This window comes from Rhinopithecus roxellana, chromosome 10 (assembly GCF_007565055.1).
Source record: "Rhinopithecus roxellana isolate Shanxi Qingling chromosome 10, ASM756505v1, whole genome shotgun sequence".
NCBI classification, from domain to species: Eukaryota; Metazoa; Chordata; class Mammalia; order Primates; family Cercopithecidae; genus Rhinopithecus; species Rhinopithecus roxellana.
Genome location: NC_044558.1, coordinates 22,369,248 through 22,390,620, shown reverse-complemented (window position 1 = coordinate 22,390,620; position 21,373 = coordinate 22,369,248). Strand labels below are relative to the sequence as shown.

The 21,373-nt window shown below is 40.3% G+C and overlaps 1 protein-coding gene across 3 annotated transcripts in view; it reads left to right on the top strand.

Moving 5' to 3' along the window:
- Positions 1-21,373, top strand: part of UHRF1BP1L (UHRF1 binding protein 1 like) — a 109,745-nt gene that overhangs the window by 13,828 nt on the left and 74,544 nt on the right. Inside the window, exon 2 of one of the 3 annotated variants that reach the window (XM_030939128.1) lies at positions 516-661. The exons of the other annotated variants lie outside the window; for them this stretch is intronic. The gene's annotated coding sequence lies outside the window, so the exon portion shown is untranslated. The remainder of the gene's footprint in view (positions 1-515; positions 662-21,373) is intronic. 3 annotated transcript variants of the gene reach the window in all.

Sequence of the window (21,373 nt, the reverse complement as noted above, 5' to 3'; positions counted from 1 at the left end):
ATATGGCCTATTGCTGGATATCTCTTTGGTTTGTGGATTGTTTTTTATGGGTAGCTTTTAGGCCTCAGTATTCTCAGTGAAATGAGAATTACAATTAAAAGTGGGGCTTTTGGTACTTAAACCAATTTGATAATCTGTATGTGTAGATTGCTTGCTTTGTAGATTGCTTGTCTTAATTCATTTCATTTAATGTAAATTATACAGTTCAGCCTTTGTATAACTTCTGCGACATAGTATCTCATTTTTGTTAATTGACAGTTTAATATAAAATTAAAAATATATGAATGTAATTGGGGAGTAGTAATAACAGTGATAGAGAAAATGAAGAAAATCCTAAATGGTTAATTCATCTTAGAATTTAGGCAGTTTGCCTTTAGTTAATCCAGTGTGAAATGCAACTGTATTTTTTTTCCAAAGTGCACCACAGCTAAATTTTTTTTTTATCATCATTCCTTTCCTCTTCCTTCCCTTAAACTTGCTCCCTTCTGTGTCCCCTGTGTACCCATTCCCTGCAGCGTTCCCTGCTGGCTGTGGTGGAGATTGGTGTGCTGTGAATTGCATAATCACCCAAATGAGTACCAGAGGAGTCTAAGAAACCCTGGCAACTGACTGCTTGCTTTCACCAGGAATAGGGACCTTTTTCTGAATTTCCTGCCCTCAGGTAATACTTCTATTCCCCATCCTTTTTTTTTTTTTTTTCCATTCTATAAATGCAAGCACTTAATATGCCCGGCATAAAGATACTTTGAGAATATTTTCTTACTGTTTTAGTCAGATACCTATTTCATTTTCTTTACTATGTAGCTAGAGGCTCATGTAATTCCTCTCTGAGTGTCTTCTTTCTTTTTTTTTGAGACAGAGTCTCGCCCTGTAGTCAGTGTCTTTTCTAACAGATAAGGTTTGGCAACATACTTAAAGTTATAACCATCTCTTCCTGATGTTGCAAGAGAGTTTTGTAACTTCCTGCCAGCTATTTGGAAATAGTAGTTAGCATTTGATCTACTTTTAAATGAATGGGTAAGCCTTCTTAGTCTAATGTAATTAGTGAGGTACAAGGTTCTTTTGATAAAGACACTGTTTTGAATAATTCTGTCATTCATCATTGAGGGATTTAAGAATTTATTTTGTGTATTTAATGTTAGTTATAATCTTTATCAAAGAGATTGAAATAAGTCTCACAAACAGCAGTGCAAATGGGATTTTTTTTTTTTTTTTTTTTTGAAGCGGTTGGAGTGGTGGGGGGATAAGGTGTTGCTCTGTTGCCCAGGCTAGGGTGCAGTAGTACAGTCACTGCTCATTGTAACCTCAAACTCCGGGGCCCCAGTGATCCTCCTGCCTCAGCCACCAGAGTAGCTGGGACTATTGGCACGCACCCCATTCCTGGCTGAGTTTTTAAGTTTTTATAGAAATGAAGTCTCACTATGTTGCCCAGGCTGGTCTCAGAACTCCTGGGCTCAAGCAGTCCTCCCACCTAGGCCTCCCAAAGTGCTGGGATTACAGGTATGCACCAGCATGCTCTGCCAGGATTTATTTTTGAAGAGTTTTAGGGTTTTACCCCATTCTCTTCTACCCTCTCCTCTCCTTTTAAAAATTTCATTATCAGGGATAGCAGTTACATTATAAAACCGAATTCTTGGAAATGGTGCTGAATTTCTTTCAATTTAGGACTCAGTGAAAAACCTAGAAACTTGTATCACTGAATACTTCTAATTCTTGGGAAATTTATCCACATAAATACTTTGAACTTCCAAAAGTCTTGTAATAAATTGTTAATTAAATGCCACAAGTAGAATTGTGCAACTTATTACACACCTAAGAGTAATGGACAATTGATAAACTTGTTGAATGTATGCTAACTAGCAGTTGTATAGGCCTAGTGACCTAAATATTGTTTTACATTCTTGTCTGCATTGATTCCATGCTTTCATTTTGGAATCTGGATCTCAAACAGAATTGCCAAGGGAAAGGTGCCAAGCTTTAACTTCAGGTAGAAACCTTTGAGATTCACTTTAATGTATTAATAGTTAAAGCCTTTTATTGTTTAAAATGGCTTTTAAGGATGGTTCTGATTTTGTGTATACCTCTAGCAAATCCTCTGAGACACTTGCTCATGAAGTATAATCACAACTGTAGCCCTTTGTTTTTTCTAGATTATACCTCCTTAAAACATATCTTTTTTTTTTTTTGACCTGGTTTTATGCTTAGCTTATTCAAGGTGAAGTGTTATGATTGTATTCCAAGTTTTAACCACAGCTATCCATGTGTTGAATTATTCAAGTCACCTACCAAGATTAATTCCCTTTTTCTTCTTTACCTTCCTGTTTTAATCAGTCACGATTATATTGAAATAACTATTGAACTTATCCTCTTTATCCTGAACCTAGGACATAGCAGATTGCTTGGAATAAAGCAGATGTCAGTAAGATTTGAATATCTCTCATCACCAGATTTTATTAATTGTTTATTGCAATAATTGTTTATTATTGTTTGTTGCAACTAAACACTAAGTATTTTCATGTCCTTTGGGTCTCATACTTCTGTATTCCATCCTTGGTGCTGTTAAGAGAAAGATGTTTCCAAAATGCTAATCTTAACATTTAATTTCTTGCTAAAAATCTTTTAATGGCTCCTGTTTAAGCTTTTTTTTTTTTTAATAAAAAATTTTGTTTATAACAGTAGAATTTTTGTGCCCAAAGAGATTTTAAAATAGAACTTTACTACGTAAAGTAGACAAAAGTAGAGCTCCTCTAGTTGAATCAGTAATTGGACGGTGGGTGGTGGTGGTTCCTCTGGCACATTCTTCTTTTTTTTTCTCATCTCACCTGGGTTGAACCATGAGCAGTCTTCTTAGGGGCACTGTGGGAACAACATCGATGTACAGGTTAAAACCCATATTCCTTGGCGTGGAAAACAAGAGTCCTTCATGATCTGGCTTCAGTTGGCTTCTCAAGGAGTATTGTTTCTTTCCAAACTACCTGATGCCTTATCTTATATCTGTGCCTACTGTGTGTGACCCTATAATCTTGAACATGTTGCTGCTGCCTCTGCCTGAAATGTCCTTCTCTCTGCCTTATTCACTTGGCAAAAACTTATTGTTAAAAACATAGCTTGAGTGCTGCCTACTTTTATGAAGCCTTCCCAAAGTCTTCTTTACTATTTTCTTTATTTTAATAGAGTGCCTTACTCCTTTGCCCTGGCTGTTCTCGAACTCCTGGGGTCAAGTGATCCTCCCACCTCAGCCTCCCAAAGTGTTGGGATTACAGGCATGAGCCACTGCACCTGGACACCTACTTTACTATTAACAGAATTGATCATCACCCTTTTCCTTGTGACTCCATTTTATCCTGTTGCCATTTTTATTGTATGACTTATCACATAGTACCTAGCACATAGTAAGATCATAACATATTGCAATGATTTATTTATACGCTTGCTTCTAATAATAAAATGTGAAGTTCTTGAAAACAGTAACTATTTCTTATTTGTTTAAATTTCCCAAGAGCCTAATGAGTGACTGGCAAATAGTAGGCACTCAGTTTTTGCTATGAAGGATATATGTCTAGTTGTGTCAGATCTTGTGGTATTTCAATAAAATCTAGATGCCCAGATTTTCTGCCCTGCCCCCCTCACTCTATTGCCACTCACTCTGTTGCCCATGTTGGAGTGCTATGGCGTGATCACAACTCACTGCAGCCTTGACCTCCCAGGTGTAAGTGATCCTCCTGCCTTATCCTCCCAAGTAGTTGAGACCACAGGTACACCACCATGCTCGGCTGATGTTTTATTTTTTCTAGAGATGGGGGGGGGGGTCTCTCTATGTTTACCAGAGTGGTCTCGAACTCTTGCCCTCAGGTAATCCTGCCTTGGGCCTCCCAAAGTGTTGGGATTGTAGGCATTAGCCACCATACCCAGCCTGATGCCCAGATTTTTTTTTTTTTGAGATGGAGTCTCACTCTGTCACCCAGGCTGGAGTGCAGTGGCGCAGTCTTGGCTCACTGCGGCCTCTGCTTCCCACGTTCTAGCGATTCTCCTTCCTCAGCATCCCTAAGTAGCTGGGATTACAGGCGTGCGCCACCATGTCTGGCTAATTTTTGTATTTTTAGTAGAGACGGAGTTTCACCATATTGGCCAGGCTTATCTCGAACTCCTGACCTCAGGTGATCCGCCCATCTTGGCCTCCCAAAGTGCTGGGATTACAGGAGTGAGCCACCGTGCCCAGCCTCAATGCCCAGATTTTAATGTAAGGTCTACCCATGTATAAATATGGACCTTTATGTGTATATATATGTATGTGTGTGTATGTGTGTGTATATATATGTATGTATTTAGGCAGGGTCTCACTCTGTCACGCAGGTGGGACTATAGTGGTGTGATCATAACTCAATTCAACTTTTAACTCCTGGGATCAAACAATCCTTCTGCCTTAGCCTTCCAAGTGGCTAGGACTACAGGTGTGTGCCACCATACCCAGCTAATTTTTATTATTATTTTTTGAGACGGAGTCTCACTCTGTTTCCCAGGCTAGAGTGCAGTGGAGTGATCTTGGCTCACTGCAACCTCTGCTTCCTGGGTTCAAGTGATTCTCCTGCCTCAGCCTCCTTGAGTAGCTGGGATTACAGGCACATGCCACCATGCCCAGCTGATTTTTTTTTTTTTTTTGTATTTTTAGTAGAGACAGGGTTTCACTATGTTGGTCAGGCTGGTCTTGAACTCCTGACCTCGTGATCCATCCTCAGCCTCCCAGAGTGCTGGGATTATAGGTGTGAGCCACCACGCCCAACTAATTTTTTTTTTTTTTTTTTAATATTTTGTAGAGACAGGATCTCTGTGTTGCCCAGGCTGGTCTCAAACTCCTGGTGTCAAGCAGTCCTCCTTGCCTCAGCCACCCTAAGTGCTGGGATTACAGGCATGAGCCACTGTGCTCTGCCTAGGTCCACCCATTTTTAATGGTTTTTATTTCTTTCTTTATTTGAGAGACAAGGTCTCACTCTGTCTCTCAGACTGGAGTGCATGGTGTGATCATAGTGCACACTTAAACGCAGCCTCAAACTTCTTGGCTCAAGTGATCCTTCTGCCTCAGCCTCCCAAGTAGCTAAGTCTACAAGCATGCACCACCATGCCTGGCTAATTAAAAAAAAAAAAAAAAAAATTCTTGTAGAGATGGGGTCTTGCTATGATTCCCAGGCTGATTTTGAACTCCTGGCTTCAAGCAGTCTTTCTGTCTTCTGCCTTTCAAAGTGTTGGGGGTACAGGCATGAACTACAATGCCTATCCTATTTTAAAGGTTAACAACAAATTAAGATTTTTAAAAACACTATGTGGGCCAAATAGTATCTGTGGGCAGATAGCTCACAGGCTGCCTGTCTGCATTCTTTCATTTTTTAAATGTTTATTTGGAAAAACCGGTTATATGAGATTGATTTTTTTTCATTACATGCATAATTACAAAAATAACCAAGTCAGACAAACTCTATGTAAATTGAGAATGCATTAAAAAAAAAAAACAATTTTTTTAAACCATTTAAACCATTGGGAGCATACTTTGATTCTTGTTCCATTAACATTGTAGGTTTTATTTTTTAAAAAATTATGCTTTTACATTAATCAAACTCAAAAGAGCCTGTCTGTCAGAAGTTCTGGAGGCCCAGACTTGCAACAGGTTTAGTGGGCGAAGACTGGGGTGGCGGAGGGCAGTCTTGGGACTGAGCCCTCAACATGTGGGATGTGGGATCTGTTACCATCTCCAGGTAGATAGTGTCTGAACTGAATTACAGGGCACCCAGCTGTTTGGTGTGTGGGGGAGAAAATTCCACACACATGGTCACAGAATTTTTCTGTGTTGATGATTATTGTTGTGTGAGCAGGGGAAAAACATGGTTAGAGAGTTTCCCTATACATCACAACACTCAGTTCCTTCTAAAATACCATATATATATTTTTAAAATTTATTGTTTTTGGCTCTGTCTGCCCTGACTGTAGTAAGCCCTGCAGCGCAAAGATCTTTGTCTTTCTGTTCTCTCATACATCCCAAGCACCCAGATTGGTGTCTGCCACATAGTAGGTCCTCAGTAAATATTTGTTGAATGTATAACACCTTTAATCTCTCAGACATTCTGCTAGGGACTGAGGACAAGATCCCTGCTCTCCTGGAGTTGATCTTCTAGTTGGGGAGAAGCAAACGTGTAAGAAGGCAAGTAATTGCAAATTCTGATAGACCAGGAAGATCAAAGTGGATGAAGCGAGCAGAGCATGAGAAGGGAGGAGAGAGGAGAGAAGCTGCTTTGAAGGGGTGATGAGTTAGGGTAAACCTAGGAGATGAGAAGGATGAGAGGGTGAAAAGCATGCCAGGCACAGGGAGCTTCTTGTCCAACTGTTCTCAGGGGAGAAAAGTTTGACCTTCTCTAGGAGTAGACGGAGAGAAGGCAAGGGATCCTAAGGGAGATGGTGCAAGGGCTTTTGGGCTTTGGGGGAGTTTGGAGTTTATCCAAAATGTAGTAGAGAAGAGGGTTCTTGAAGAGTTTTCAGCAGGGGTGGGGCATGTGGGATTTGTGTAAAGCAGGGAGCAAACTACAACTCAAGGGCCTGCTTTGGCTCACTGCCTATTTTGGGAAACAAAGTTTTATTGGATCACAGACACACCATTAGTTTGAGCTACAAAGGCAGAATTTATGAAAAAGAAAATGTTTATACCTGGAATATATGCTAAGTCTTACAAATTTACACTGAAAGCTCCTTGAGGGTAAGAGTTGCCATATACTGCTACAATGCCTAGTAAATGCTCAGTTTTTAAATATGGTTGAATAGAAAATTTATCAGTATGATAATGGAATGGTAACTGATCCTAAAATGCCTCTTAAATTAAAATTGTACAGGTTTAGTTATAGTCTGGGCTCTACTTTAATGAGACCTTCAGCATTTGACTTAACCTCTCTAGGCTTGACATTCTCTGCTATAAAATGAGGAGGTTGGATTAAATTATTTGATATTCTTTGTAGTATGAGGACTGCCTATGGCTCTACTTTTTTTTTTTAAGCTTAGAATTGCTTCTAATATCTTCATTGGATGGCAGATGCAATGGGGTGGTTTTCAAAAGGCTATGGTTCTAATACCTTATATGTTTTTATTCCCTTAGATTGTATTAATAGTTAACAAGTTCATTTCTTTTATTTTATTATTTGAGATGGTGTCTCACTGTGTTGCTCAGGCTGGTCTGGAATTCCTGGGCTTAGGTGATCCCACCTTAGCCTCCTGAGTATCTGGGATTACAAGCAGGCACCACCATGCCTGCCTAAGTTCATTATTTTTTTAACATTGTTTAACACAACAAAAACCGCACAAATCATAGGAGAAAAAAATAGTCCATCAAAATTAAAACCTCTGCCCTTTGAAAAACACTGTAACTACAGGGCAAACCGTAGACTGGGAGAAAACAAATATAAGGAAATCTCAAACTCCCAACCTCACGTGATCCGCCCGCCTCGGCCTCCCAAAGTGGTGGGATTACAGGTGTGAGCCACTGTGCCAGGCCTAGTTTGCATTTTCTAGAATTTTATATAAATATGTATTTTTTTCCTGGCTTCTTTCACTCAGCATAATTATCTTGCAATTAATGTATTTTGTTATATGCATAACTTCTTATTGCTGAGTATTCTGTTGTGAATATGCCACAATTTATCCATTTACCTATTGATAAATATTTGGGTTGTATCCATTTGTCAGCTATTAGAAATGAATCTATTATGAACATTCATGTATAAATCTTCATGAGGACATAGGACTTTCTCTCCTTCTCTCTCTCTTTTATATAATCGTATGTGCTATGCTTTCATATGAAGGACCTAAGCTTTTCATTCCTTTTAAATTCCTGGTAGTAGAATGGTTAGGTATATGCTAGGTATATGTATCACTTAAAAAAAATTCCAAACAGCTTTCCAAAGTGGTTTCAACTTGTTTATTTTACATTCTCACAAATACGTATATGAGAGTTCCAGTTGCTCCATATCTTCACCAATACTCAGTATGGTTAGCCTTTTTAATTTTAGCTATTTTAATGTATAAGTAGTGGTATCTTACTATAGTTTTCAATTTGCAGTTTTCTGATGACTAATGTTGGGCATCTTTTCAAGTGCCTATCTGCCATCTGTGTCTTCTTTGGTTCCAGAGTCCCTTTAAATTTTTTGCCTATTTCATTTTTTCTTTTTTTCTTTTTTGAGATGGAATCTTGCTTTGTCGCCCAGGTTGGAGTGCAGTGGTGCAATCTTGGCTCACTGAAACCTCCACCTCCTAGGTTCAAGGAATTCTTCTGCCTCAGCCTCCCGAGTAGCTGGGATTACAGGCACCTGCCACCACACTCAGCTAATTTTTGTATTTTTAGTAGAGATGAGATTTTGCCATTTTGGCCATGCGGATCTCAAACTCCTTATCTCAAACTCCTTATCTCAGATGATCCATCTGCCTAGGCCTCCCAAAGTGCTGGGATTACAGGCGTGAGCCACCGCGCCTGGGCCTTTTGCCTATTTTATTAGTGAATTGTCTTATTTTCAAGTTGTAAGAATTAAAAAAAAAAAATTGTAGGTACAAGTCGTTTTTCAAATGTATGCTTTGGAAATATTTTCTCCCAGTCTGTGGTTTGCCCTAGATACAGTGTCTTTCGAAGGGCAGCGGTTTTAATTTTGATGGACTATTTTTTTCTCCTCTGATTTGTGCGTTTTTTGTTGTGTTAAATCTACCAAACTCAAGGTCACCAATATTTTCTTCTATATATTCCTTCCTCCCTCCCTCCCTCCCTCCCTTCCCCCCTCCCTCCCTCCCTCCCTTCCTCCCTTCCCTCCTCTCTTCCTCCCTTCCCTCCTCCCTTTCCTTCCCCCTTCACTCCCTCCCTCCACCCCATGCCTCCCTTCCTCCCTTCCTTTCTCCTTTGCTGAGACGGAGTGTTGCTCTATCGCCCAGGCTGGAGGGCAATGGCGCAATCTTGGCTCACTGCAAACTCCGCCTCCCGGGTTCACGCCATTCTTCTGCCTCAGCCTCCCGTGTGATGGGACTACAGGTGCCCGCCACCACACCTGGCTAATTTTTTTGTATTTTTAGTACAGACGAGATTTCACTGCGTTAGCCAGGATGGTCAGGATCTCCTGACCTTGTGATCCGCCTACCTCGGCCTCCCAAAGTGCTGGGATTACAGGTGTGAGCCACTGCGCCCGGCCATTTTCTTCCATATTTTAAGAAGTTTTAAAGTTGTAGTTCTTAGATTTAGGTCTGTGATAATTTAGAGTTAATTTTTGTTTATGAGGTGAGGTAAAGGTCAAGGTTTTTTTGTTTTGTTTTGTTTGTTTGTCTATGACTATAACAGCATTCTGGTACCATTTGTTAAAGATATTTTCATTGACTTGTTTTTGCAGCTTTGTTGGAAATTAGCTAACCATAAATTTGGGTCTATTTCTGGACTCTGTATTTTGTTGCATTTATTATTTATTTACACACACGATTATTAGACTGCCTTGATTTCTGTAGCTTTTAGATAAGTCTTGAAATTGGCAGTATAATGTTTCCAACTTTGTCCATCTTTTTCGGAGTTATTTTGGATATTCTAGGTCTTCTGCATTTTCATAAAAATTTTAGAATCAGTATGTCATTTCTCTCTCAAAAAAGAAACCTGCTTAGTTTTTGCTTAAGGTTGCCTTGAATCTCTTAAGTCTTTTTAAGAGAATTGATGACATTTGAACAGTATTGAGTTTAACCCACTAATATGTTTTATTTCTTCATTTATTTAGATCTTCTTCAATTTCTTGGAACAGTATTTTGTAGTTTTCAGTTTCTAAGCCTTGTACACCTTTTGACAAATTTATCCCTAAAAATTTCATATTTCTTATGCTAATGTTAATGGTACTTTAAAATGTTCAGTTTCTGATTGTTGCTACATATAGAAACATAATTGATTTTTTTTTTATTTTATTCTATTTTTGAGACGCAGTCTCGCTCTGTTGCCCAGGCTGGATGGCAGTGGCGCGATTTCAGCTCACCGCATCCTCTGCCTCCTGAGTTCAAGTGGTTCTCCTGCCTCAGCCTCCTGAGTAGCTGGCACTACAGGTGCGCGCCACTATGCCCGGCTAATTTTTGTATTTTTAGTAATGACAGGGTTTCACCATGTTGGCCAGGCTGGTCTTGAACTCTTGACCTTGTGATTTGCCCGCCTTGGCCTCCCACAGTGCTGGGGTTATAGGCATGAGCCACCACGACCAGCTGATTTCTTTATTATAATTTTTATTGAGTGAAATTTACATACCATAAAATGGATAAACTTTCCATAATCAGTCTGATTTTTAAAAAATAAGCGTTTAATCTTAGAATAGTTATAGATTTATAGAAAGGTTGTGAAGATAATACAGAATTCTCATACTCAACATGCAGTCTCTCTTATTAGCATTTTACATTCATATGGTTCATCACAATTAACTAATGTTGATAATTATTAGATATTATTAGCCATACTGTGTTCAAATTTCCTTAGTGTTTCTTTTACCCAATGTCCTTTTTCTGTTCCATGGTCCCATTCCAAATATATTACATTTAGTCATCATGTCTTTTTAGGCTCCTCTTGGTTGTGCCCATTTCTCAGACGTTCCTTGTTTTTGATGACCTTGAGAGTTCTTTGTTTTGTTTTGTTTTGAGATGGTCTCACTCAGTCTTCCAGACTGGAGTGCAGTAGTGTGATTATGACTCAATGCAGCCTCGACCTCCTGGGCTTAAGTGGTCCTCCCACCTCAGCCTCCTGAGCAGCTGGGACTACAGGCATGCGCCACTACACCTGCTAATTTTTTACTTTTTGTAGAGACATAAGCCACCGTGCCCAGCCAACCTTGAAAGTTTTGAGGAGATCTGGCCAGGTGTTTTGTATAGTTTTCTTTCACTTGGGGTTTGTCTGCTATTTTCCTTTAAAAAAAATTCAAAAATTTGTATAAAATTACTAATTTTTTCTAGGAGCAAGAGAAATGCAAATTTCAACTGTGTCAAGCTATCTTTGGTTGCTCTTTAAAATCAATACACATACAGTCCAGGATTGATAACAGTAGTATAAAAAAGGCATTCTTTGTATCTCCTCCACGATAAATCTATGATTTTAAATCTGATGTGTACAAATGAGTCCCCCAGATAACTTCCTAAAATGGAGAAATGGAGATTTCTAGACCCTCTCCATATCAAGAGCACCAGAATCTCTGGGAATGGGCTTGAAATGGAGTAGTTTTAAAAAACATCCCAAAGGCCGGGTGTGGTGGCTCACGCCTGTAATCCCAGCACTTTGGGAGGCTACAGCAGGAGGACTGCTTGAGCCCAGGAGTTTGAGACCAGCCTGGGCAACATGGCAAGACCCTATCTCTACAAAAAAAAATAAATATGAGCTGGGCATGGTGGCGCTGGGCATGTTGAGGAGGTCGAGGTTGAGGGAGGAGAGGTTGAGGCCTGGGAGGATCACTTGAGCCCAGGAGTTCAAGGCTGCAGTGAGCTGTGATCACACCCAACTGCACTCCAGCCGGGGCGACAAAACGAGACTGCCTCAAAATAAAACGTTCTGCGGGTAATTCTAAAGTCACCAGTGTATGTCTACTCTTTTTCTTAGGATTAGATTGGTGTTAGGGGTTTTTGGCAAGAAGACCACAGAGGTTAGTTAAGAGCTGTTTTATGTCAAATCAAGGGTACATATTATCAACGTGTGTTATTATTGTTGATGTTAACTTTGATAACCTGGCTGATGTAGCATTAGCCAGGTTCTCCACTGTAAAGCTACTCGTTTCCTCATTTTCATACTAAACATTTTGGAAGGAAGTATGTGCAGCCCTCACTAAAAGAATGAGGAGTTATGCTCCATCTCCCTGAGGCTAGAATATCTATGTAAATTTTTTGGAACTTTTCTGCCAGGGAGATTTCTCTATTTTTTCCAAGTTATTTATTTATTTAATTATATGTTTATATTAGTGTAGATCTCTGTATTTTTATTTTATAATTTGTGTTATTATCCAGTACTGTTTTATTTATTTTGTTGCTCAGATTCTTTCAGCTTTGGCTATTGGTAATTCTTTCATATGGCTCCTCTGTCCCTTCAACTGGTTTATTTTTATATTGGCCTTATATCCTACAACATTGCTATACTCATTTTTTAGTTCTGGCAATGTCTTTAATAATTCTGTATGATTTTCTACACAGGTGATCATGTCGGCTGGGAAAAAATAATTTTACTACTTTTCAAAACCAGATGCCCTTTATATATTTTTCTTACCTTATTGTGTTGGCTAGAACCTTCAATACATTGTTGGAAATAAGTGATGAGAGCAAACACCCTTGCCTTGTCCCTGTCATAAGGGAAAAGCAATTTTAGTCTTTTCTCATTACATGTAATTTTAGCTGTAGAATTTTTGTAGATGTCCTTTAGAGTTTTGGGGAAGTACTCTTCTGTTCCTATTTTGTTGAGAGTTATTTTTTCATGAATGGGTGTTGACTCTTGTAAAATGCTGTTTTGGGCTCTATTGAGAACATGATGTAATTTTACCTTTTTTTTTTTTTTTTTTTTTTTTTTGAGACAGGATCTTACTCTGTTGCCCAGGCTGGAGTGTGGTGGTGTCATCTAGGCACCAGCTCCACCTCCTGGGCTCAGATGATCCCGCTTACCTCAGCCTTCTGAGTAACTTGGACTATAGGCCCCTGCTGCTATGCTTAGCTAACTTAATTTTTTGTACAGATGAGGTCTCACTATTTCTGGGCTCAAGCGATCCTCCCATGCCAGCTTCCCAAAGTGTTGGGATTACAGGCATGAGCCACTGTGTCTGGCTAGATTTTACTTCTTCTTCTTTTTTTTTTCTTTTTTTGACAGAGTCTCATTCTGTCACCCAGGCTGGAGTACAGTGGCAGGATCTTGGCTCACTGCAACCTCCGCCTCCTGGATCTAAGCGATTCTCCTGCCTCAGCCTCCCCAGTAACTGGGATTACAGGTGTGCACCACCACACCCAGCTAATTTTTTTTGTATTTTTAGTAGAGATGGGGTTTCACCATGTTAGCCAGGCTGGTCTCAAACTCCTGACCTGAGGTGATCCGCTCACATTGGCCTCTCAAAGTGCTGGAATTACAGGTGTGAGCTACCTGGCCCGACCTAGATTTTACTTTTAATGTGGTGAATTGCATTAGTTCGTTTTTGGTTGTTACGCCAACCCTCATTTCTAGAATAAACACTTGGTGAAGATGTATTATACTTCTGTTTTTTTTTTTTTTTCTCAGACAGGATCTCACTTTCTCACCAAGGCTGGAGTGCAGTTGCATGATCACAGCTCTGCAGCCTCAATCTCCCCGGCTTAAGCGATCTTCCTACGTCAGCCTCCCAAGTAGCTACAGGCATGTGCCACCATGCCTAGCTAACTTAAGAATTTTTTGTAGAGATGGGGTCTCACTATGTTGCCCAGGCTTGCCGGGAACTCATGAGCTCAAGTGATCCACCTGGCTTTTTGGCCTCCCAAATTGCTGGGATTGCAGGTGTGAGCCACGATGCCTGGCCTATACTGATTTATTGTTTTAAACTTTAGTTCATACCTTGACTTATGAAATCATTTTAGTTATGATCACTATTTTATTTTTTGAGACAGAGTTTCACCCTGTCGCCTAGGCTGGTGTGTGGTGGCGTGATCTCAGCTGACTGCAGCCTCCGCTTCCCAAGCTCAAGTGATTCTCCTGCCTCAGCCTCCCATGTAGCTGGGATTATAGGCGCCTGCCACCACATCTGGCTAATTTTTGGCATTTTTAGTGGAGACAGGGGTTTTACTGTGTTGGACAGGCTGGTCTTGAACTGCTGACCTCAGGTAATTCACCTACCTCAGCCTTCCAAAGTGCTGAGACTACAGGCGTGAGCTACTGCTCCTGGCCAATCACTGTTTTAAAAGACTGAAATAGAACATATCAGACTATTAAAATACTGCTTCATGAAATTTTGGGCCTTTTTTTTTGTTTGTGTACTTACTAAGTTGTTGTGTATAGTGTATTTCTTGCCTTAGGTTATGTCAAAAAATTTGAAAATCCCTTAATTCACATTGTGAGCCTGGAGATAATGGAGTACTTCAGATAATGAAGTGTTGTATTACAAGAGGTACACCTGGAGTGACAGGAGTGTAGGTGATTAAAGGAGAAAATGAAGAAATAGGAGTTTCTGTAGAAAAGCCTTGATCTCATGTCATGGTTTTTTATCTCTGTCAGTTCGTTTATGGCCTTCTCTGCATTGATAATTCTAGTTATCCATTCTTCCATTCTTTTTTCAATATTTTTAGTTTCTTTGCGCTGGGTACGTAGTTCCTCCTTTAGCTCTGAGAAGTTTGATCAACTGAAGGCTTCTCCTTTCAACTCGTCAAAGTCATTCTCCGTCCAGCTTTGATCCGTTGCTGGTGATAAGCTGTGTTCCTTTGGAGGGGGAGATGCGCTCTGATTTTTTGAATTTCCAGCTTTTCTGCCCCTTTTCCCCATCTTTCTGGTTTTATCTGCCTTTGGTCTTTGATGCTGGTAACGTACTGATGGGGTTTTGGTGTGGGTGTCCTTTCTGGTTGTTAGTTTTCCTTCTAACACTCAGGACCCTCAGCTGTAGGTCTGTTGGAGATTGCTTGAGGTCCACTCCAGACCCTGTTTGCCTGGGTATCAGCAGCAGAGGCTGCAGAAGATAGAATATTGCTGAACAGCAAGTGCTGCTGTCTGATTCTTGCTCTGGAAGCTTTGTCTCAGGGGTGTACCCCGCCGTGTGAGGTGTCAGTCTGCACCTAGTGGGGGATGTCTCCCAGTTAGGCTACTCAGGTGTCAGGGACCCACTTGAGCAGGCAGTCTCTCCGTTCTCAGATCTCAACCTCCGTGCTGGGAGATCCACTGCTCTCTTCAAAGCTGTGAGACAGCTATCAGACTCTACCCAGAAGTGGAGTCTACAGAAACAGGCAGGCCTCCTTGAGCTGCGGTGGGCTCCACCCAGTTCGAGCTTCCCACAGGCTTTGTTTACCTACTTAAGCCTCAGCAATGGCGGGCGCCCCTCCCCCAGCCTCGCTGCCGCCTTGCAGTTATATCTCAGAATGCTGTGCTAGCAATGAGGCAGGCTCTGTGGCGTGGAACCCAGAATCTCTGGGACACATTTAAAGCAGTTTGTAGAGGGAAATTTATAGCACTAAATGCCCACAAGTGAAAGCAGGAAAGATCTAAAATTGACCCCCTAGCATCACAATTAAAAGAACTAGAGAAGCAAGAGCAAACACATTCAAAAGCTAGCAGAAGGCAAGAAATAACTAAGATCAGAGCAGAACTGAAGGAGATAGAGACACAGAAAACCCTCCAAAAAATCAATGAATCCCGGAGCTGGTTTTTTGAAAAAATCAACAAAATTGATAGACTGCTAGCAAGATTAATAAAGAAGAAAAGAGAGAAGAATCAAATAGATGCAATAAAAAGTGATAAAGGGGATATCACCACCAACCCCATAGAAATACAAACTACCATCAGAGAATACTATAAACACCTCTACACAAATAAATTAGAAAACCTAGAAGAAATGGATAATTTCCTGGACACTTACACTCTTCCAAGACTAAACCAGGAAGAAGTTGAATCCCTGAATAGACCAATAGCAGGCTCTGAAATTGAGGCAATAATTAATAGCCTACCAACCAAAAAAAGTCCAGGACCAGATGGATTCACAGCTGAATTCTACCAGAGGTACAAGGAGGAGCTGGTACCATTCCTTCTGAAACTATTCCAATCAATAGAAAAAGAGGGAATCCTCCCTAATTCATTTTATGAGGCCAACATCATCCTGATACCAAAGCCTGGCAGAGACACAACAAAAAAAGAGAATTTTAGATCAATATCCCTGATGAACATCAATGCAGAAATCCTCAATAAAATACTGGCAAACCGAATCCAGCAGCACATCAAAAAGCTTATCCACCATGATCAAGTGGGCTTCATCCCTGGGATGCAAGGCTGGTTCAACATACGCAAATCAATAAACATAATCCAGCATATAAACAGAACCAAAGACAAGAACCACATGATTATCTCAATAGATGCAGAAAAGGCCTTTGACAAAATTCAACAGCCCTTCATGCTAAAAACTCTCGATAAATTCGGTACTGATGGAACGTATCTCAAAATAATAAGAGCTATTTATGACAAATCCACAGTCAATATCATACTAAATGGGCAAAAACTGGAAGCATTACCTTTGAAAACTGGCACAGGACAGGGATGCCCTCTCTCACCACTCCTATTCAACGTAGTGTTGGAAGTTCTGGCTAGGGCAATCAGGCAAGAGAAAGAAATAAAGGGTATTCAGTTAGAAAAAGAAGAAGTCAAATTGTCTCTACAGGTGACATGATTGTATATTTAGAAAACCCCATCATCTCAGCCCAAAATCTCCTTAAGCTGATAAGCAACTTCAGCAAAGTCTCAGGATACAAAATTAATGTGCAAAAATCACAGGCATTCTTATACACCAGTAACAGACAAACAGAGAGCCAAATCATGAATGAACTTCCATTCACAATTGCCTCAAAGAGAATAAAATACCTAGGGATCCAACTTACAAGGGATGTAAAGGACCTCTTCAAGGAGAACTACAAACCACTGCTCAGTGAAATAAAAGAGGACACAAATGAATGGTAGAACATACCATGCTCATGGATAGGAAGAATCAATATCGTGAAAATGGCCATACTGCCCAAGGTTATTTATAGATTCAATGCTATTCCCATTAAGCTACCAATGAGTTACTTCACAGAATTGGAAAAAACTGCTTTAAAGTTCATACGGAACCAAAAAAGAGCCCGCATTGCCAAGACAATCCTAAGTCAAAAGAACAAAGTTGGAGGCATCACGCTACCTGACTTCAAACTATATTACAAGGCTACAGTAACCAAAACAGCATGGTACTGGTACCAAAACAGAGATATAGACCAATGGAACAGAACAGAGTCCTCAGAAGTAATACCACACATCTACAGCCATCTGATCTTTGACAAACCTGAGAAAAACAAGAAATGGGGAAAGGATTCTCTATTTAATAAATGGTGCTGGGAAAATTGGCTAGCCATAAATAGAAAGCTGAAACTGGATCCTTTCCTTACTCCTTATACGAAAATTAATTCAAGATGGATTAGAGACTTAAATGTTAGACCTAAAACCATACAAACCCTAGAAGAAAACCTAGGTAATACCATTCAGGACATAGGCATGGGCAAAGACTTCATGTCTAAAACACCAAAAGCAATGGCAACAAAAGCCAAAATTGACAAATGGGATGTAATTAAACTAAAGAGCTTCTGCACAGCAAAAGAAACTACCATCAGAGTGAACAGGCAACCTACAGAATGGGAGAAAATTTTTGCAATCTACTCATCTGACAAAGGGCTCATATCCAGAACCTACAAAGAACTCAATCAAATTTACAAGAAAAAAACAAACAACCCCATCAAAAGGTGGGCAAAGGATATGAACAGACATTTTTCAAAATAAAACATTTATGCAGCCAACAGATACATGAAAAAATGCTTGTCATCCCTGGCCATCAGAGAAATGCAAATCAAAACCACAATGAGATACCATCTCACACCAATTAGAATGGCGATCATTAAAAAGTCAGGAAACAACAGCTGCTGGATGTGGAGCCCAGAAACAGTGAGACCTCATCTGTACAAAAAATTAAGTTAGCTAAGCATAGTAGCAGGGGCCTATAGTCCAAGTTACTCAGAAGGCTGAGGTAAGCGGGATCAAAACCACTTCGGCCTCCCAAAGTCCACCGCGCCCGGCCGAGATGAGATTCTTTTTGTGTGTGTGACAGGGTCTTACTCTGTCATCCAGGCTGGAATGCAGTGGCACTATCGTGGTTCACTGCAGGCTTGACCTCCTGGGCTCAGGTGATCCTCCCACCTCAGCCTCATGGGTAGCTGGGACTACAGATGCATGTCACCATGGCTGGCTAAGTTTTATATTTTTAGTAAAGATGGGGTTTTGTCATGTTACCGAGGCTGGTCTTGAACTCCTGGGCTCAAGCAATCCACTTGCCTCAGCCTCCCAAAGTTCTGGGGATTACAGGCATGAGCTCATGTGCGCCTAGCAAGCTGAGATTCTTTTTTTTTTTTTTTTTTTTTTTTGAGATGGAGTCTCGCTCTGTCACCAAGCTGGAGTGCAGTGGTGCAATGTCAGCTCACTGCAACCTCTGCCTCCCGGGTTCAGGCAATTCTCCATCCTCAGTCTCCTGAGATTCTTGACTTTTTGTGCATTTATTCTCTCTTCCCTTAACCAAATTATAAATCTTTGATTATACAGACCTTTTGTTTTGTTTTGTTTTGCCCTTAAATGTTTACTTAGTACAGTGCACATAATTTAGACCCTAATAATGGTGTATTGATTGTAAAATGTATAATCTAAATCAAGTCTATTTTTTTCATTTGCTTGGAAATTTTATTGAGTTGTTAGCTATTATTTTTGTTTTTTGTTTTGTGTTTGAGACAAAGGCTCTGTCACCCAGGCCTGGAGTGCAGTGGCACAATTATGGATCACTGCAGCATTGACCTCCCAGGCTCAAGTGATCCTCCAAGCTCAGTCCCCTGAGTAATGGGGGCTACAGGAGTGTTCCACTATGCCTGCCTAATTCTTTTTTAAATTTTTTGTAGACACAGGGTCTCACTAATAGAGTGGCTCACTAATATACAGACCAGCCCAGGCTGGTCTCAAACTCTTGGGCTCAAGTGATCCTCTCGCCTTGGCCTCTCAAACTGCTAATATTTCAGGCATGAGCCCCTGCTCCTGGCTAAATTACATATATTTTAATCCTCCTCATTTTTCACTTTTGCTGTTGGCAGGCCAGTGTTTTTTGGTTTCTCTTGAACTTTTGTCTTTATAAAAGTGATATACGCTCGTTATAGAATACTTATACAGAAAAGTATAAATAAAGAGAAGTAAATCTAGGCTGGGTGTGGTGGTTCACACCTGTAATCCCAGCACTTTGGGAGGCTGAGGCAGGAGGTATCTCTTGAGCCTAGGGATTCAATATCAGCCTGAGCAACATAGTGAGTTCCTGTCTTTAAAAAATAACTAGCTGGGGTTGGGCATAGTGGCTCATGCCTGTAATCCCAGCACTTTGGGAGGCTGAGGTGGATGGATCACGAGGTCGGGAGTTAGAGACCAGCCTGACCAACATGATGAAACCCTGTCTCTACTAAAAATACAAAAATTAGCCGGGCATGGTGGTACATGCCTGTCATCCCGGCTTCTCAGGAGGTTGAGGCAGGAGAATCGCTTGAACCCAGAAGGCAGAGGTTGCAGTGAGCTGAGACTGCCACTGCATTCCAGCCTGGGTGACAGAGCAAGACTGTCTCACCAAAAAAAAAAAAGAAAGAAAGAACTAGCTGAGTGTGGTGGCATGTGCCCATGGTCCCACCTGCTTTGGAGGTGGAGGTTGCAGTGAGCCAAAATCAAACCACTGCACTCTAGCCTGGGCAACCGGGTGAGACCCTGTCTCAAAATAAATAAAATAAATAAACAGATTAGCTGGGTGTGGTGGTCCCAACTACTTGGAAAGCTGCGGTGGGAGTATCACCTGAGTCCAGGAGGTTGTGGCTGCAATGAGCCATGATCACACCACTGCACTCCACCCTGGACAACAGAGAGAGACCCTGTCTCAAACACAAAAACAAAAAAATCTAAAACTCCATCAGCCATAGGTAGTCATGGGATTTTATGATGCATTTTTTACATACTTGAAATTATAGCACATAATTTTGTGACTTGAATTTTCATCAAACATTATCAGCATTTCTTTATATGACTGGCAACATATATTACTTGATATGTATGTATTAATATAGAGTATTATAATTAGATGGGTTATCCCTCTTGGGACATGTAAATTGTTTTCACTTATTTTTTCTTGTAAGTATCCTTGAAATGAACATTCTTGTACATACCCAATCAAGGTATTGCCTGATTTCTTCACTAACCATGTTTCACCTCCATCCCCATATTCCTCCATGCCCAAGACTAAGGATATATAGTCAGATGTTAGAATATATAGTCAAATGTTCTATTTAAGTTATTCAAAATAGTCTGTTGTCCATCCTTCCTTCCCTATAAGTATTATAGATTACAGTATTTCTGATTTTTTTTCAATTCTGCTTTATATCATGTTCCCTCCCGTCTTAGAACCTTTATGCATTTTATTCCTCTGCTTGGAATACTTTCTTTCCCTACCCTGTTTTCATCCTTGCCTAATTAACAACTTCTCTTCCTTTAAAAGTCCGTGTTTCAGAGAACCTCTGGATTAGAACCCCTGCTATATTCTGTCTTAGTTGTGCCATTTGATCTGTCTCACCATCTAAACTGAAAACTCCACAAGGGTAGGGACCTCAAGTGTACTGCTTCCCAGTATGTGTGTCTGCATAATGAATTCTCAATACATACTTACTGAGTGTTGTCTTCTGGCTCTAATATTCTGCCTCAGGGAAGTGGCAGGGTTTTTGTTTGCTGGTTACCTATGGTTAGGAGTAGCAGCCTATGAGAAAGTGTCATGGTATTGAATCAGGCATGATGAGAAGCAAGTGTAATACAGCTCAGCATCATTGGTCAAATACATGTGTTAAATGATTGTTGTATTTCTTAGTTGACATCCTGTGAGAAGATATGAATTCACATAGAATCTGGCTCAAATTCTGGTTTGGAGTCACTGGAGAAACATGAGTTTATTGACTGGTATTCTTGCTGACAAGTAGGGCATGTAAATAACCCAGTACACACTATTGCTTTATATTTAATTTCCAAAAAAAGTAAAGACTAACTCTTGTTAGCCAGTAGTTTAGTTTTTTCAGTAATTTCACTTTTGAAAAAGTATTTTTTGGACATAGTAATTTTTTATTTTTCAGGGTTGTTTGGAAGATAAAGTAATGTATATGAATGTATTTCAAAGTAGATGTATAATTTATTATCATTGTTAGTTGTGATGTGTTAGGCAAGTAAGTTCAAGTTTCTCCTTATGTTTACTCATTCAAAAATTAGGGTAAAATTAGTATAGATCCTAATAGGTTATCATGGGAACTAAATGAAGTAGTCACGTATGTATGCCAAGAGCTTGGAACACAGTAAACCCTTGGAAAATGCTCACTGTTATGTTAATTATTTCCAGTCTTTTTTTTCTTTTTTTCCTGAGACAGGGTCTTGCTGTGTCACCCAGGCTGGAGTGCAATGGCACAGTCTCAGCTCACTGCATCCTCCACCTCCTGGACTGAAGCGAAACTCCCACCTCAGCCTCCTGAGTAGCTGGGACTACAGGCATGCGCCAACACGTCCAGCTAATTTTTTTATATTTTTAGTAGAGAC